The sequence below is a fragment of the Cervus elaphus genome, chromosome 9 (assembly GCF_910594005.1).
Source record: "Cervus elaphus chromosome 9, mCerEla1.1, whole genome shotgun sequence".
Classification (NCBI taxonomy): domain Eukaryota; kingdom Metazoa; phylum Chordata; class Mammalia; order Artiodactyla; family Cervidae; genus Cervus; species Cervus elaphus.
In genome coordinates, this window is record NC_057823.1 from 51693399 (window position 1) to 51711692 (window position 18294).

The 18294-nt window shown below is 42.7% G+C and overlaps 1 protein-coding gene and 1 pseudogene across 10 annotated transcripts in view; one reads left to right on the forward strand and one right to left on the reverse strand.

Annotated features, from left to right (window-relative positions):
- The window catches only part of LOC122699145, a 49278-nt pseudogene extending 37202 nt beyond the window's left edge, over positions 1–12076 (forward strand).
- Positions 1–18294, reverse strand: part of SIL1 (SIL1 nucleotide exchange factor) — a 237142-nt gene that overhangs the window by 43317 nt on the left and 175531 nt on the right. The gene's annotated exons all lie outside the window — the stretch shown is intronic.

The following is an 18294-nucleotide window of genomic DNA, read 5'->3' on the forward strand; positions in this document are numbered from 1 at the left end:
GGGCCCAGCTATAATCCTTTCCCGGCAAGCCTGGCTGAAGGGGCAGTGAGACTAAAGCAACTGATTAAACGCAGTAGAAAGCTGAAAGAAAATGAAATAGAAATAAATTAGCTTTAAACCTCAAGGCTGTGTATGCAATGGGTGTTGGGAGGCAGCCTGCGAAGTCAGTCTTAGAGATTTCCCTGAAACAAAGGGATTATGAATTGTCCAATACGAGCAAATCCTTCTGCCCCACAGCCACATGACAACCTTGTACCCAGTGCTGTTCATTAAACACTTTGCACACATTTGGAGATAATGGGATGCAGCCAACTTCCTGAAAAAGCTCTGAGCCTTCCCTTTCCCAAGTCTTCTACTCAGGAAGTGCAAGCTGTGAAGTATGGCTGTCATCAGCAGGGACAGGGTACATATTTCCTGCCATTCTTCAATTACTGCCTGCCCCCTTGTCTTTCTGGGTTCTCCTCTGTAACTAATGTTACCTGCAGATGAATGGCTGGGAGAGAAAATGTCTAACTGATCAGAACTAAATAAATATAACATTCAGAAGTACTTGAAGGGAGGCAGAAAAGAGAGGAAGTATGACAAGAGAAAGTTCCCCATCTCTGACGTTGTGACTTAAACCCCACAGAGAAACCACGCAGAAGGGACTCAACTGTTTTGAAAAATGAACCAGAGCAGCAAACTTCCAAACATGCTTGCCCAGTCTGACTAGTCCCATTCCTGGAAAGGTAGGTCAGAGCTTTTCTCAGGGTTTATCTCCAATGGGCAAGAGAGAGTGGCCGTGAATTTCCTAAGGAGGTTCATGCTAGCCAGTGCCCACTGGACAGTCATACTAAAGCATAAGCAGACCATGGAAAGCAAGGAAGGAACAGACAGACTTTTATCAAGTCACATCCTGACCACCACTCAGACTGCTGGTTATCACAGCTAGCCTGAATAAAGAGACCTTTCCATACCTCCCATCTATTACCTCCCCAGCGATCTTGATTTCAGCTTGTGATTCATTCAGCCAAGATTGCCAAGAGAAATATCAACAACTTCAGATATGCAGATAATACCACTTTAATGGCAGAAAGTGAGAGGAACTAAGAAGCCTCTTGATGAAGGTGAAAGAGGAGAGTGAAAAAGCTGGCTTAAAACTCAACATTCAAAAATCTAAGATCATGACATCCGGTCCCATCACTTCATGGAAAATAGATGGGGAAACAATGGACAGTGAGACACTTTACTTTCTTGGGTTCCAAAATCACTGCGGATGGTAACGACAGTCATGGAAATAAAAGACACTTGCTCCTTGGAAGAAAAGCTATGACAACAGTGTATTAAAAAGCAGAGAGATCACTTTTGACAAAGGGTTATATAGACAAAGCTATGGTTTTTCCACTAGTCATGTACACATGTGAGAGCTGGACCATAAAGAATGCTGAGCACTGAAGAACTGGTACTTTTGAACTGTGGTGCTAGAGAACACTCTTGACTTGGGCAGCAAGGAGATCAAACCAGTCAATCCTAAAGGAAATCAACCCTGAATATTCATTGCAAGGACTGATACTGAAGCTAAAGCTCCAAAACTTTGGCCACCTGATAGGAAGAGCTGGTCCACTGAGAAAGACCCTGATGCTGGGAAAGATTAAGGGCAGGATAAGGGGACGACAGAGGATGAGATGGTTGGATAGCATCACCAACTCAATGGACATGAGTTTGAGCAAGCTCCATGAGATGGAGCCTCCATGAGATGAAAGCCTGACATGCTGCAGTCCATGGGGTCTCAAAGAGTCCCACACAACTTCGCAACTGAACAATTACATCCTCATCTCATTGCCTGCAACTTCAAAATATCAAAGTTGAGAGCTTGCATAACTGATGAATAAAAAGACTAGTATCACACTCAAGACCTTAAGAAACATGGCTCTCTTTATGGGAATCTGTTAACTCTTCAAACTAAAGAATGAACATGGGCTTTAACATCAAGTTCTAGGTTTAAAGTGTTCAGTTCAGCCGCTCAGTCGTGTCTGACTCTTTGTTACCCCATAGATTACAGCAGTAATATCTCTGCTTTTTAATATGCTGTCTAGGTTGGTCATAACTTTTCTTCCAAGTAGCAAGCGTCTTTTAATTTCATGGCTGCAATCACCATCTGCAGTGATTTTGAAGCCCCCCAAAATAAAATCTCTCACTGTTTCCATTGTTTCTCCATCTATTTGCCATGAAGTGACGGGACAAGATGCCATGTTCTTAGTTTTCTGAATGTTGAGTTTTAAACCAACGTTTTCACTCTCTTCTTTCACTTTCATCAAGAGGTTCTTTAGTTCTTCTTCACTTTCTGCCATAAGGGTGGTGTCATCTGCATATCTGAGGTTACTGATATTTTTCCAAGCAATCTTGATTCCAGCCTGTGCTTCAACCAGCCCAGCATTTCGCATGATGTACTCTGTACGTAAGTTAAATAAGCAGGGTGACAAGATACAGCCTTGACATACTCCTTTTCCTATTTGAAACCAGTCCATTGTTCCACATCCAGTTCTAACTGCTGCTTCTTCACCTGCATACAGATTTCTCAGGAGGCAGGTAAGGTGGTCTGGTATTCCCATCTCTTTCAGGATTTTCCACAGTTTGTTGTGATCCACTCAGTCAAAGGCTTTGGCATAGTCAATAAAGCAGAAGTAGATGTTTTTTTCTGGAACTCTATTGTTTTTTCTATGACACAACGGATGTTGGCCATTTGATCTCTGGTTCCTCTGCCTTTTCTAAATCCAGCTTGAACATCTGGAAGTTCATGGTTCACGTACTGTTGAAACCTGACTTAGAGAATTTTGAGCATTACTTTGCTAGCGTGTGAGATGAGTGCAATTGTGCAGTAGTTTGAACACTCTTTGGCATTGCCCTTCTTTGGGATTGGAATGAAAATTGACCTTTTCCAGTCCTGTGGCCACTGCTGAGTTTTCCAAATTTGATGACATATTGAGTGCAGCACTTTCACAGCATCATCTTTTAGGATTTGAAATAGCTCAACTGGAATTCCATCACCTCCATCAACTTTATTCATAGTGATGCTTCCTAAGGACCACTTGACCTTGCATTCCAGGATGTCTGGCTCTAGGTGAGTGATCACACCATCGTGGTTATCTGTGTCATGAAGATCTTTTTTTGCATTGCTTTTCTGTGTATTCTTGCCACTTCTTCTTAATATCTTCTGCTTCTGTTAGGTCCACGCCATTTCTGTCCTTTATTGAGCCCATGTTTGCATGAAATGTTCCCTTGGTATCAATCTAATTTTCTTGAAGAAATCTCTAGTCTTTCCCATTCTACTGTTTTACTCTATTTCTTTCACTGATCACCAAGGAAGGCTTTCTTAGCTCTCTTTGCTATTCTTTGGAACTCTGTGTTCAAATGGGTGTATCTTTCCTTTTCTCCTTTGCCTTTAGCTTCTTTTCTCGGCTATTTGTAAGGCCTCTTCAGACAACCATTTTGCCTTTCTGCATTTCTTTTTCTTGGGGATGGTCTTGATCACTGCCTCCTGTACAATGTCACAAACCTCCATCCATAATTCTTCAGGCACTCTGTCTATCAGATCTAATCAATTGAATCTGTTTTTCACTTCCACTGTATAATCATAAGGAATTTGATTTAGGTCGTACCTGAATGGTCTAGTGGCTTTCCCTACCTTCTTCAATTTAAGTCCTCCTATAAACCATTTTAGAGTCCTTAAGCAATTACCCTGTTCTGTAGCCAGAATAATATTACCCACAGCACATGCAGAGTACATCATGTGAAATGCTGGGCTGGGTGAAGCACAAGCTGGAATCAAGACTGCAGGGAGAAATATCAATAACCTCAGATGTGCATGTGACACCACCCTTATGGCAGAAAGAGAAGAGGAGCTAAAGAGCCTCTTGATGAAAGTGAAAGAAGAGAGTGAAAAAGCTGGCTTAAAGCTCAACATTCAAAAAACGAAGATCATGGCATCTGATCCTATCATTTCATGGCAAATAGATGGGGAAACAATGGAAACAATGACAGACTTTATTTCTGGGGCTGCAAAATCACTGCAGATGGTGACTGCAGCTATGAAATTAAAAGACGCTTGCTCTTTGGAAGAAAAACTATGACAAACCTAGACAGTATATTAAAAAGCAGAGACATTACTTTGCCAACAAAGGTCTATCTAGTCAAAGCTATGGCTTTTCCAGTAGTCATGTATGAATGTGAGAGTTGGACCATAAAGAAAGCTGAGTGCCAAAGAATTGATGCTTTTAAACTGTGGTATTGAAGAAGACTCGAGAGTCCCTAGGACTGCTAGGAGATCCAACCAGTCAATCCTAAAGGAAATCAGTACTGAATATTCACTGGAAGAACTGGAGCTGAAACTCCAATACTTTGGCCACCTTATGCGAAGAACTGACTCATTGGAAAAGACCCTGATGCTGGGAAAGATTGAGGGCAGGAGAAGGGGACAACAGAGGATGAGATGGTTGGATGGCATCACCAACTCAATAGACATGAGTTTGAGAAAGCTCTGCAAGTTGGTGATGAACAGGGAAGCCTGGCGTGCTGCAGTCCATGCAGTCACAAAGAGTTGGACATGACTCAGTGACTGAACTGCACTGACAGCAAGAGTTGTTGGAGGATAAAATAGAGATAATATACTTTAAGAACCTGACCCTTGCAGGCTCCTTTTCCACAACCAGCCTTCCTCATATCCACACTGTACTTTGTCCAAGCTAGTCCAGTTCTCTTTGGCATACTCTGCTCTTCAAGTCCTCCCCATCCTACAGAAAAGAAACTGAATTTTTAATAATTTCTCAAATATCTAAAGGAAAAAAAAATAATTTTATACTTAACTATCCCAGGGCCCTGTTCATGGATCACTGGGTTGTCACAGTGAAGGGGCTTTCATAACTCAGTGAAGCTATGAGCCATGCTGTGTAGGGCCACCCAAGACAGATGGGTCATAGTGGAGAGTGCTGACAAAACATGATCCACTGAAAGAGGGAATGGCAAACCACTCCAGTGTACTTGGCATGAGAACCTCATGAACTGTATAAAAGGACAAAAAGCTATGACACTGAAAGATGAGTTCCCCAAGTCTGAAGGTGTCCAATAAGCTGCAGGGGAAGAGCAGAGGACAACTATTAATAGCCCCAGAATGAATGAAGCACCTGGGCCTTCAAAGAATGAAGGAAAGTGGAAACAAGGCTCAGTTGTGGATATATCTCATGATGAAAGTAAAATCTAATGCTGCAAAGAATTAGTATTGCATAGGAACCTGAAATGTTAGGTCCGTGAATCAAGGTAAATTGGACGTGGTCAAGCAGGGGATGGTAAGAATAAACATCTACATCTTAGGAATCAGTGAACTAAAATGGATGGGAATGGGCGAATTTAATTCAGATGACCATTATATCTACCACTGTGGGCAAGAATCCCATAGAAGAAATGGAGTAGCCCTCATAATCAACAAAGAAGTCCGAAATGCAGTACTTGGGTGCAACCTCACAACTACTGAGGTGCAGTACTTGGGTGCAGTCTTGGTTTGCTTCCAAGGCAAGCCATTCAACATCACAGTAATTCAAGTCTATGCCCAGGAAGCTAGACTTGATCAGTTCTATGAAGACCTAGAAGACCTCCTAGAACTAATGCAAAAAAAAGATGTTCATTGGGGATTGGCATGCGAAAGTAGGAAGTCAAGAGATACCTTGAGTAACAGGCAAGTCTGGCCTTGGAGATCAAAATGAAGCAGGGCAAAAGCTAACCAAATTCTGTCAAGAGAATGCACTAGTCATAGCAAATACCCTTTTTCAACAACACAAGAGATGATTTTACACATGGACATCACTGAATGGTCAATACCAAAATCAAATTGATTATATTTTTCATAGCTGAAAATGGAGCAGCTGTATACAGTCAGCAAAAACAAGACCTGGAGCTAACTGTAGCTCAGATCAGCTTCTCAGAGCAAAATTCAGGCTTAAACTAAAAAAAGGGGGAAAACCACCAAGCCAGCCAGGTACTACTTAAATCAAATCCCCTATGAATATGCAGTGGAGGTAACAAATAGACTCAAGGGATTAGATCTAGTAAACAGTGTGCCTGAAGAACTACGGAATGAACGTCCGTAATACAGTACAGGAGGCAGCGAACAAAACCATCCAAAAGAAAAAGAAAAGCAAGAAGGCAAAGTGGCTATCTGAGGCGGCTTTACAAATAGCTGAAGAAAGAAGAGAAGTAAAGAGCAAGGGAGAAAGGGAAAGAGGAGTGAAAGTCACTCTGTTGTGTCCAACTCTTTGCAACCCCATGGAATTCCATGGAATTCTCCAGGCCAGAATACTGGAGTAGGTAGCCTTTCCCTTCTCGAGGGTATATTTCCAACCCAGGGATCGAGTCCAGGTCTCCCACATTGCAGGAGGATTCTTTTACACGCTGACTCACAAGGAAAGCTCAAGAATACTGGAGCGGGTTGCCTATCCCTTCTTCAGAGGATCTTCCTGACCTGATCCATATCACCGATGGGTATTGAACCGGGGTCTCCTGCATTGCAGGTGGATTCTTTACCAACTGAGCTATCAGGGAAGTCCAAAGGGAAAGGTAGTACCCAACTAAATGCAAAGTTCCAAAGAACAGCAATGGAGAGACAAGAAGGTCTTCTTCAATGAACAGTGCATAAAACTAGAAGAAAACAACAGAAGGGCAAAGACTAGAGATCTCGAGGAAACTTGGAGCTATCAAGGGAACATTTTGGCCAAAGATGGGCACAATAAAGGACAGAAACGGTGGAGATCTAGTAGACGCTGAAGAGATCAAGAAGAGATGGAAAGAATACACAGAGAACTGTACAAAAAAAATCTTAACTGGATTACTACGATGGTGTGGTCAGCCACCCAGAGCCAGACATTCTGGAAAGCGAAAACAACTGGGCTTTAGGAAGCACTGCTATTAATAAAGCAAGTGGTGCGATGGAATTCCAGTAGAACTATTCAAAACCCTAAAGGATGATACCGTCAAGGTGTTACATTCAATATGGCAGCAAATCTGGAAGATCCAACAGTGGTCACAGGATTGGAAGAGGTCAATTTTCATCCCAATCCCAAAATGAGTAGTACTAAAGAATTTGACAACCATTGGACAGTTGCACTCGTCTTCCATGCGAGTAAGGTCATGCTTAAAACCTTGCATGCCAGGCTTCAGCATTATGTGAACCAAGAACTTCCAGATGTCCAAACTGGGTTTAAAAAAGGAAGAGGAACCAGAGATCAAATTGCCAGCATTTGCTGGATCATAGAGAAAACAAGGGAATTCCAGAAAACATCTACCTCTGTTTCATCAACTACACGAAAGCCTTTGTGTGGATCATAACAAACTATGGAAAGTTCTTAAAGAGATGGGAATACCAGACCATCTTTTCTGTCCCCTGAGAAACCTGTATGCAGGTCAAGAAGCAACATTTAGAACCATGTGTGGAACAAATGACTGGTTCAAGGCTGAGGAAGCAGTATGACAGGGTTGTCTGTTGTCACCCTGTTTGTTTAACCTATTACACCAGGCACATAATGAGAAACGCCGGGCTGGATGAGTTACAAGCTGAAATCAAGATAGGCGGGAGAAACATCAACAGCCTCAGATATGCGGGATTATGCCACTCTAATGGCAGAAATCGAAGAGGAACTAAAGAGTCTCTTCATGAGGGTGAAAGAGTGAAAGAGCAGGTCTAAAAATAAATATTAAAAAACCTAAGATTATGGCATCTGGTCCAGAGGAGAAAAGGTGGAAATAGTGACAGATTTCCTCTTTTGGGCTCTAAAATTACTGCGGATGGTGACTGCAGTCATGAAATCAGAAGATGATTCCTTCTTGGCAGGAAAGCTATGACAAACCTAGACAGTGTGTTGAAAAGCAAGAGACATCACTCTGCCGACAAAGATTTGTATAATCAACGCTACAGTCTTCTCAGTGGTCACATGTGGTTGTGAGAGCTGTAAAGAAGGCAGAACACCAAAGAATTGATGCCTTCAAACTGTGGTGCTGGAGAAGACTCCTGAGAGTCCCTTGGACAGCAATGAGATCAAACCAGTCAATCTTAAGGGAAATCAACCTGAATATTTGGTGGAAGGACTGATGTTGAAGCTGAAGCTCCAGTATTTTGGTTATCTGATGAGAACAGCCAACTCATTGGAAAAGTCCCTAATGCTGAGAAAGACTGAGGGCAGAAGGAGAAGAGAGTGTCAGAGGATGAGATGGCTGGATGGCATCACCGATGCAATAGACATGAACTTGGACAAACTTTGGGAGATGGTTAGGGACTGGGAGGCCTGGTGTGCTGCAGTCCTTGGGGTCGCAAAGAGTCAGACACAATTGGATGACTGATCAACAACAACAATCTCAGAACAGGGCTTCCCTGTTGGCTCAGTGGTCAACAATCTGCCTGCTAATGCAGAAGACATGAGTTCAATCCCTGGATAAGGAAAGATCAGGAAGATCCCCTGGAGAAAAAAAACGGCAATCCACTCCAGTATTCTTGCCTGGGAAATCCCATGGATAGAGGAGCCTGGCGGGCTCTAGTCTATGGGGTCACCAAGAGTCAGACATGACTTAGCAATTAAACAACAACATCCCAGAGCAAAGAGTTTTTTGGTTGTTTGTTTGTTTAGCTTAAAACTAGTTGTGGTAGAAATTGCTAGTGGTTCCTCATGATCTGTTCTCCCATTCTTCCATGGCAGCCAAATTTTTGCTGGGCAAATGAAGTATCAGTAAAAAAGATTACATTTTGGCCAACAAGATAGAAGCAGAAACATCATTTGCCAGATTTCAGGTCTTCCTTAAAGGACTTAAGTGTCACTGGCTTTTGCTTCTACATCCCTTCTTCCACTCTGCTCCCTGGGATGCAGATCTGGTCATTTAAAATGATGAAGAAAGGGCTATTCCTTAGGGCGGGAATCATAGTGTGACTAGAACAAACTCAAGACCCCCCATGTCTACCTGAAGCAGGGCTGCCACACCAGCCCTGCTGACCTGAAGATCGTGTTTAGGTAAGAGAAATAAACATCTTATATATATATATCATTTCCTGTTACTTGCAGACAATTCATAATATCTAGACCAAAATCAGACACATCCCCTTAAGTAAGAGATATGGCTTACTTCTAACCAACACAGGAAAGGTAACAGGATGCATGTGAATATGTACATGTCATCGCACTGTAATGTCTGTTTTGCTAAGAACTTGCTCTCTCTCTCTCTCTCTCACTGGCTTTGAAAAACCAAGCTGCCACGTTGGGAGCTATTCATGGAGATGAACACATGGCAAGAAACTGAGAGCAGGCTCCAGCCAGCAAGAAAATGAAGCCCCTAATCTGACAAGCTGCAAAAGACTGAATTCTGCAAAAACCATTGGACCCCCATGAGCTTATTAGAAAGATATCCTTCCCCAGTCAAGCCTCAGGTTAGATGTCAGCTATTGCAGTGATACTGGAGAAGGAAATGGCAACCCACTCCAGTATTCTTGCTTAGAGAATCCCGTGGACAGAGGAGCCTGGTGGGCTGCTGTCTATAGGGTCACACAGAGTCAGACACGACTGAAGCCATTTAGCATGCATGCATGTGTTGGAGAGGGAAATGGCAACGCACTCTGGTGTTCTTGCCTGGAGAATCCCAGGGATGGAGGAGCCGGTGGGCTGCCATCTACGGGGTCGCACAGAGTCAGACATGACTGAAGCAACTTAGCAGCAGCAGCAGCAGCACTGCAGTGATACGGAGGACCCACTAAGTCATGCGTGGAATCCTGAACCACAGATACTGAAACAGCAAATGTGCATTGCTTTAAGCAGCCAAGTTAATGGTAACTTGTCAGACAGTGACAGATAACTAATACACTGGTCAAGAAAATCATTACAGATATGTAAAGATGATTCACTACTGGGTAATATACAAATATAATTTGCCAAATGAGAGGTCACAGTAGAAGGATTATCACACAGTCATCTAGGTAGATGGCAAAATGGCATACAATTCACTATAAGTTCCTTTTCAACGGCCCTCAGTGAAAATGAAATTTATATATACATTCTTAATGCTACTTTAACATATTTACTTGACATAAACATATGTAATATAAACACATATAAAAGTAGGTAAAACACACATACACATCAAACGCCATCATCATGGATAATCATGGAACACCGTAAGGATTCCTGTCAAAAACAAATTACCTAATATACCACTATAAAAGAAAATATGTATCTTTCTTTGCAGCTATTTTGACTGTATAAACTGAAAATCTTTTACAAACAATAAAATAGTTTAGTACTCTGCAATATTTAAAAAAAAAAATCAATGGCCAACTCATTTCTAATAATATTGAGTTGGATTATTCAGATCAAACCACTCTGAAAACAAAAAAACCTGAATATAAAAATATGCCACTAAAAGCATCAAAAAAGCAACAGAATGTTTAGGAACTACAAAACAAAAAGCTAAGGAAGAGACAAAATAGAACCAGAGTACTAAAGCCACTCAACCCTGCCAAATTCATTGATTCATTCAACTTGGCTTTTGGTTTTGGCAGCCTTGTGGGGAAAGGAGAATAAAGTCAAAGTTTAGAGCCACCCAAAGTGGGAACTCTCCCCACATTTTCCTGAGAGTTTAGTCTTTTGAATTTCTAGCTTAAAGGTGAATTATAAAGACTGCCCTGGCAATACTCAGTACAACAGCTGTGTGGGGAGCACAGGGCAGTGGAAGGAAAAGGAAAAAGGAAAAGAAAAAGCTGACCCCAAAAAACTGAAGTCACAATCTGCTTCTATATGGTTTACAATCTAGATTCACATCTCATGGGCAGACTAAGAAACCTCAAGTTGTGAACTTGATTTGCCATGGTTCCAGATCATTAATTACCTCTAGGCACCTAGCAGAAGAGAACTTAAATCTGCTCCAAATAATTTTTAATAATAATTAGTAGTACAGTGAAACTTTGACAGGATACAAATAAAACTTCTAAAAATTAGAACTATAATTTCGTAACTGAGTATTTAATGGACAGATTCAATAGTAGATTAGACACAGTAGAAGGGAAAACAAGTAAACCAGAAGACACGCTGCACAAAACTATTGAGATTTCAACAGAAGTGGCATATAGAGGGGAAATATGGAGAACAGGTAAAGAAACATGAAAGACTACTGAATAAGAAGGTCTAACATATGTTTCTTTGGAATGTCAAAAAGATAGGAAAAAGAAACAGGCAGAGACAATATTTCAAGCTATAATAGCTATAAATGTTCTAGAATAGATGAAAGACACAAATCCAGATTGAATAAATTCAACAAACTCCAAGCAGGAATTTTTTTTTTAATCTACACCTAAATACATCATCATGTGAAAGTATAAAAAAATCATAAAAACAGAAAATCTTAAAAGTAGACAGCTGGGAGCTGTCTGTGCCACCTGCTGAGGTTGGCACTACTCTGCGGGGCCCTGCGCGCTCCTGGTCTGCACCATGATGTGTCCTATGACTGGCACTGGGCACACTCCATGTAGGAATTCTCAGTCAAGAACACTGACGGGAGCATGGTTAACTTGAACAAGCACCAGGCCAAGTGTGCACAGTCACCAGTGTGACCTCGCAAAGAGGCAAGACGGATGTAAACCACACTCAGCGGGTCGACATGAACAGCCAATGAGCAGAGTGTAGTTTACAGATTCTGGCCCTCCCTTGCAACCAGTTCAGGAGGCAGGAGCCAGGGAGCAATGCTGAGATCAAAGAGTTCGCCATGGCTACAGCATCAAATTCGGTGAAGTTCAGCCAGATCTGTGTGAATTGGGATGATGCCCACCCTCTGTGGAAGCGGATGAAAATTCAGCCCAAGGGGAGGAGCATGCTGGGAAATGCTATCAAATGGAACTTTACCAAGTTCTTCGTTGACAAGAACAGCTGTGTGTTGAAGTGGTATGGTCCCATGGAAGAGCCCCTGGTGATAGAGAAGGACATGCCATATTACCTCTAGCGCTACAAGTGTGACTCCCTCACCCAAGCCTGCCACCTATGCCCCAGGAGCCTTCCACCGGTGCCCACGATGGTCTGCCTGAAAACCAGCCCCCAGTGGGGCAGACCCACCCTTGAGGGAGGAAAGTCCCTTGACCCAGCTGCAGCTTGGCAACCCCATCCCTAGCTGCCTTGTGTGGATAAGACATACAGTACAAAAAAGTAGGCAGAGATTGAGGGACAGAGATTATTTTCAAAACAGTGATCACTTGATAGCCAGATTCTTAACAGCAACAACATAAGGCAGGATGGAATAATACATTTAATTCACTAAGAGAAAACAAATGCCATCGTAAAATTCCATATCCAGAGGAAAGAGAGGGGCAGAAAGGAGGAAGAAAGGGAAAGGCAGGCAGGCTATCTCATAATCAAAACGTAGAATATATGTTCTTTTCAGGCACATGTGAACATTTATAAAAACTGATCATACACTAACAGAAAGTCTCAATTATTTTCAAATGATTAAAATTATAAAAGTATTTATCTAACCACAAGATAGATGTTACTAACAAAAACGTAACTAGAAACTTTCTGTTGCATTTGGAAATTAAGAAATACACTTAAGGGGCATTCTTGGTCCCCCTTCTGATGTCTATGTCAGACGTTTTTTCTGTCCCTTTTCTTACTTTAATAAAACTCTGCTACACAAAAGCTCTTGAATGATCAAGCCTGGTCCCTGGTCCCAAAGCTAAATCTTCTTCTTCAGAGATCACGAATCCAACACTGTTCAAAATAAGCTATCATCTTGAGGGCTTGTCTGGGATCTTCAGGACAAGGTAAGAACACTCAAGAGTTCTAGCCTCTCTGCTTTCTCAGTATGCAAGTTTTCTGATTTACTTTACTAATAACTCTATGGTGTATTTGTGCGAATGACATGTCCTGCACAGTGCCTTCGTAATGCCTTTGTAATGACTGAAGGCAACCCCCAAAAGGGGAGCTTTGTCGGGAGTTTATACTGACCTGCCAATGCCAAGAGAAACCCAAGGTCCCTGCAAGGGGAGTGACCAGAAATGGGCAAAGCATATGGACCACACTTTCCTTTCTCAGTCATCTTTTCCTGGTCTCTATTTCGTAATTGAGTGGGGAATTACAACTACTAACCTAATTTGTCAGATCATAGACTTTCAGGAGAACTGTGATCCATGCTGTTACTATGTACTTTTACTTAGACCCCATGTATGGAAGCACCTAGCCTTGCTAGGAGCAGAAAGTTACAGGAGCATGCTTGAGAGCAAGGCAGAGCTCTAGCTCCAGGAACGTCTCTCAGGCTAGAGGTTATTCTCTTTGCTGCCTGCCTCAGGGGCCAGCAACCTGAAAGTGAGTCTTTGTCACAGCTGTGTCTCCCATCTATGTGGATAGAAGCCCTGCTGTTGACCATGAGGTTTTTGAGGACACAGATTGGGAACTGAAGGATCTGGTCAGATTGGAAATGCAATGGGCTTCTTCCTTTGGTAGCGCTAGCTCTTAATGGACCAGAGGAGGCTCTCTGATTGGCTTTTGTCTCAACTCCTTAGATATTCCTTTTGTGGAATGTGTGGAAATGAACTGGAAGGAATGGCCCTAATAGCGCGAGAACAAAAATCACTTTTTCTTCGCTGGCCAACCCTCCACCATCTCTTTTGCTATCACATATACTGGTGTGGTGACACTCAAGAGGGACATCTTGGTGGTTGTTCGTCCCTTTATGACTCACCACTTCTACTGCAGTCAGGACTGTACTCAGGAATGCACATATGCACACATAAGAAGGATGCTTCCCCAACCTAGAAGCCCATCAGCAGACGAATGGATAAGGAAGCTGTGGTACATATACACCAATGGAATATTACTCAGCCATTAAAAAGAATTCATTTGAATCAGTTCTAATGAGATGGATGAAACTGGAGCCCATTATACGGAGTGAAGTAGGCCAGAAAGATAAAGACCATTACAGTATACTAACACATATATATGGAATTTAGAAAGATGGTAATGATAACCCTATATGCAAAACAGAAAAAGAGACACAGATGTACAGAACAGACTTTTGGACTCTGTGGGAGAAGGCGAGGGTGGGATGTTTCGAGAGAACAGCATTGAGACATGTATATTATCTATGGTGAAATAGATCACCAGCCCAGGTTGGATGCATGAGACAAGTGCTCGGGCCTGGTACACTGGGAAGACCCAGAGGGATCGGGTAGAGAGGGAGGTGGGAGGGGGGATCGGGATGGGGAACACATGTAAATCCATGGCTGATTCATGTCAATGTATGACAAAAGCCACTACAATATTGTAAAGTAATTAGCCTCCAACTAATAAAAATAAATGAAAAAAATAAAAATAAAAAAAAAAGAAGGATGCTTCCCCTAGTAGTACTAGCTTGGGAAACATTCCAGGAAAGCTACTCTGTTACACTCTGGGTGGCATCAGAGCAAAGGGCAAATCAAACAAAGGTCTTGGTGGTATGGAACTAAATCAATCTGGGATGCTATCAGGTCTACCCGTAGTGCATCTCCATCCCACCTCGGCAGTAGAAACGGGAGGGACGAGTAAGACGCCTGCGTCGGTAAGGGACAGACTAAGTTCAACCAGGGAAGAAAAGTTTCAGTGGAGAGTCTGTCTACACCCCCATCTAGAGCAGGGAAGGATGCTTTCAGTGGAAAAAAGCCACGGCTGTGGATGTCGCTTTTTTCTCTCTTACGGATGGGAGCTAGCAGTTTCAGAACCACTTCTTTAAAATGTATTTAAAAAAACTGGGACAAGTTCAATCCCCAGAACTTAAAAAGACACACCTGATCTTCTTCTGTGATACTGAACAGCCACAGTATCCTCTGCAAGACAGGGAATGCTGACCTGTTGAAGGATCTCAATTATTACTGTTTTACAACTAGACTGGTTCTGTAGAAAATAAGTGAAATGGGTAGAAGTGCCATATGTGTTGGTCTTTATCTCTCTGAAAGACATGCCAGACTTACATCCTAAGGGTGCAGATTTGGGTGTGAAACCTTCAGCTGCCTCCTGTTCTCTTACTTTGCCCCTTTACCTGGGGCTCCCAACTGAACAGGCTGAGAATCAGGGCACCCTTCTAGGAGGGGTTGCCTCAGTCTCGGTAGAATTTCGAACAGTCTCAACTGCGGTCAAGACTATTTAGAGGATCCGAAATGTACACAGAAGCCTTTACGGGACTAACTTAACTTTATGAGCTTACTTGGAGAGATGTAATGTATGTCTTGGGACAGACACTGACTCCTGACATGAGAGCTCTAGCTTTGGAGGAAGCTACTACTTTTGGAGATGAATGGCTTCAGCGTGAGACAAGGGGAAAGAGGGAACACTAAATAGCCCTCCTTCCTACTGGGAGCCAAGCGGTTCCCATAACAAAGCCACTTTGCCAAATGTATTCTTGTAGGACTCAAGTGAGCACATGCTAAGACTTTACGCTAAGTTGGCTGACATAGAACAGGAAGAGAAGTAAACTCCTGATAAATTCCTAGATAGACTATGGGAGGCTCTCCACAGGTTTACTGATGTTGATCTTGAAAGAGCAGAAGGAGGAATGATCTTAAAAGATAGACCTCTCACTCAGTCACCTCCAGATATCTGCCATAAGTTACAAAAACAAGTGTTTGGACCAAATCAGTCTTTAGAAAAACTGTTGCAGCTGGCTCAGACGGTATATTATGGTACAGAATATGAGGAGGAAAAATCGAGACAAAAAAGAACCAGGCAAAAGAATGAAGCCCCAACAATGGCTGTTAGACCTGCTCTGAAACAGCCTGAGAAAAATGCCCAGAGGACCCAGGTGAAAAGGGACAGTCTTGTTATTACTACAGAAAGGAGGGACATCTCAAGCGGGATTTCCCTCAGGCATCTGAGCCGCCCCCGGCTCTGGGACCGGTCTGCAAAGGACCACACTGGAGAAGAGACTGCCTCTGAACTATCAGACTCTCAAGACAATCTGGACTGAAAGTGCCCAGGGTTCCCCACACAAGCTCCCATCCTAATTACACCTGAGGAACTCCAGGTATTAATAACTGAGGAGGGCCAACCAGTTGACTTCTTTAGGACACTGGGGCAACTTTCTCTGTGCTCACTGAAGCCTCTGGTCCGCTTTCCTCCTGATCCACTACTATAATGGGACTGTTTGGATGAGCCAAACATTATTATGTCAGTCATCCTTTAAGTGGCAGCTGGGACTCCGTGCTGTTTTCTCACGTGTTCCTAATCATGCCAAAGTCTCCCTCACCCCTTCTAGGGAGGGATATATTAAACAAAGTCCAGGCCTCTGTTTTCATGAATATGGAACCAGCTCTTTTTAATGGAACAAACTGTAAATCCTAAAGTGTGGGCTGATGGAAAAGCTGTGGGTCAAGCACAAAATGCTGTTCCTGTCATTATCAAGCTCAAGACACTCACCTATTTCCACATCAAAAGCAGTATCCACTAAAGTCCAAGGTTAATGAATGGGCAAAATCTTACTGTACTGACTTCTCATGATATAAGTGGGATCTTAAACTCTAAAGTTCAGAGCAATAATGCTCCACCTTTAAAGCTAACTGTAACTCAAGGGGTATCAAAAGCTCTAGGAACAGAATATCACTTACACTGTTCCTGGAAACCCCACTGTTCCTGGAGACTTTTTTCTTCAGAAAAAAGTTGAAAAGGCTAATGACATTATTAAAAGACACCCATGTAAGCTAACTCAGGAAACACAAAACAGTCGGTTTACAGTTCTACCCATAGCTTTAATGAGGGCTCGAACTGCCCCCCCGCAAAAGAAGGGACTATCTCTATGACAGATTGTTTTTGTGCACAGATACTGTCATAGAAAAAGCATGATACTGTCATCGAAAAAGAGAGTTCCAGAAAAACATCTATTTCTGCTTTACTGACAGTGCCAAAGACCTTGACTGTGTAGATCACAATAAACTGTGGAAAATTCTGAAAGAGATGGGAATACCAGACCACCTGACCTGCCTCTTGAGAAACCTGTATGCAGGTGAGGAAGCAACAGTTAGAAACGGACATGGAACAACAAACTGGTTCCAAATAGGAAAAGGAGTACGTCAAGGGTGTATACTGTCACCCTGCTTACTGAACTTATATGCAGAGAACATCATGACAAACGCTGGGCTGGACGAAGCACAAGCAGGAATCAAGATTGCTGGGAGAAATATCAATAACTTCAGATATGCAGATGACACCACCCTTATGGCAGAAAGTGAAGAAGAACTAAAGAGCCTCTTGATGAAAGTGAAAGAGGAGAGTGAAAAAGTTGGCTTAAAGCTCAACATTCAGAAAATAAAGATCATGGCATCCAATCCCATCACTTCATGGCAAACAGATGGGGAAACAGCAGAAACAGTGGCTGACTTTATTTTTTTGGGCTCCAAAATCACTGCAGATGGTGACTGCAGCCATGAAATTAAAAGACGCTTCCTCCTTGGAAGGAAAGTTATGACCAACCTAAGCAGCATATTAAAAAGAAGAGACAATACTTTGCCAACAAAGGTCCATCTAGTCAAGACTATGGTTTTTCCAGTAGTCATGTATGAATGTGAGAGTTGGACTATAAAGAAAGCTGAGTGCTGAGGAATTGATGCTTTTGAACTATGGTGTTGGAGAAGACTCTTGAGAGTCCCTTGGACTTCAGGGAGATCCAACCAGTCCATCCTAAAGGAGATCAGTCCTGGGTGTTCACTGGAAGGACTGATGTTGAAGCTGAAACTCCAACACTTTGGCCACCTGATGTGAAGCGCTGACTCATTTGAAAAGGCCCTGATGCTGGGAAAGACTGAGGGCAGGAGGAGAAGAGGATGACAGAGGATGATATGGTTGGATGGCATCACTGACTCAATGGACATGAGTTTGGATTAACTCCAGGAGTTGGTGATGGACAGGGAGGCCTGGTGTGCTGCGGTCCATGGGGTCTCGAAAAGTTGGACACAACTGAGCAACTGAACTGAACTGATTGTCATAGATCCTGAAGCCTTAAAATTAACTATGTGGCTCAGCTTTTAGCTTTTCAACAGACATTACCGGGAGGTTAACTCCTGACCCAGCCTTTGAGTTAAACAAGCCGCTGTTTGAGCCAGAAACCGAGATGGGCCTGAGAATCTAGGTGGGCTTGCTTCTGCTGACTCTGAAAGTCCTGAGTCTGCTGTTTGACCCTCAAGACAGCACCTTCCTGTCCTGGACTCATTTCTATGCTGCATTCCACAATCCGTCTAATTGCTGGGTCTGCAGAGCACTCCCCTCCTCATCAATTGAAGACTTCCCA